This window comes from Trachymyrmex septentrionalis, unplaced genomic scaffold (genome assembly GCF_001594115.1).
Source record: "Trachymyrmex septentrionalis isolate Tsep2-gDNA-1 unplaced genomic scaffold, Tsep1.0 scaffold16, whole genome shotgun sequence".
Classification (NCBI taxonomy): Eukaryota; Metazoa; Arthropoda; class Insecta; order Hymenoptera; family Formicidae; genus Trachymyrmex; species Trachymyrmex septentrionalis.
This window is the reverse complement of record NW_017304758.1, coordinates 2,784,683-2,785,236: the sequence shown is the minus strand read 5'-3', so window position 1 is coordinate 2,785,236 and position 554 is coordinate 2,784,683. Positions and strand designations below refer to the sequence as shown.

The 554-nt window shown below is 26.9% G+C and overlaps 1 non-coding gene across 1 annotated transcript; it reads left to right on the top strand.

Moving 5' to 3' along the window:
• Nucleotides 1-232: 232 nt before the first annotated feature.
• Trnan-guu lies at nt 233-306 on the top strand. Its single transcript has one exon. It is a non-coding gene; the product is annotated as a tRNA-Asn (tRNA).
• The last annotated feature ends 248 nt before the right edge of the window (nt 307-554 follow it).

Sequence of the window (554 nt, the reverse complement as noted above, 5' to 3'; positions counted from 1 at the left end):
AATAACTATAAATTATTGTCAATAACTATAAATTATTGTCAATAACTATAAATTATTGTCAATAACTATAAATTATTGTCAATAACTATAAATTATTGTCAATAACTATAAATTATTGTCAATAACTATAAATTATTGTCAATAATTATAAATTATTATTAATAATCATAAAAATAAACTGTTTTCTCTTAATTTTCGTTATATACTGTACAATATAAACGACAGTCGAGTTGCCTCCGTGGCGCAATCGGCTAGCGCGTTCGGCTGTTAACCGAAAGGTTGGTGGTTCGAGCCCACCCGGGGGCGTTATTTTTTTTTTATCATAAACATTAGTAATATTGCCCTTGTGATATTTTAGTCGATAACCTTATTTGTAAAACCGAGATAATAATAAACTCTTATCAAGTAACGTATAATTAAAATTGGCAATAAAAAAAAATTTTAATTAGAATTTTACAAGGTTCCAGCAATTGGATTATGTATATAATTTACACATAGGTAGTAATCACAATAATCGCTAAACAATATGACGCGCTTGTTTGTCATGATACATA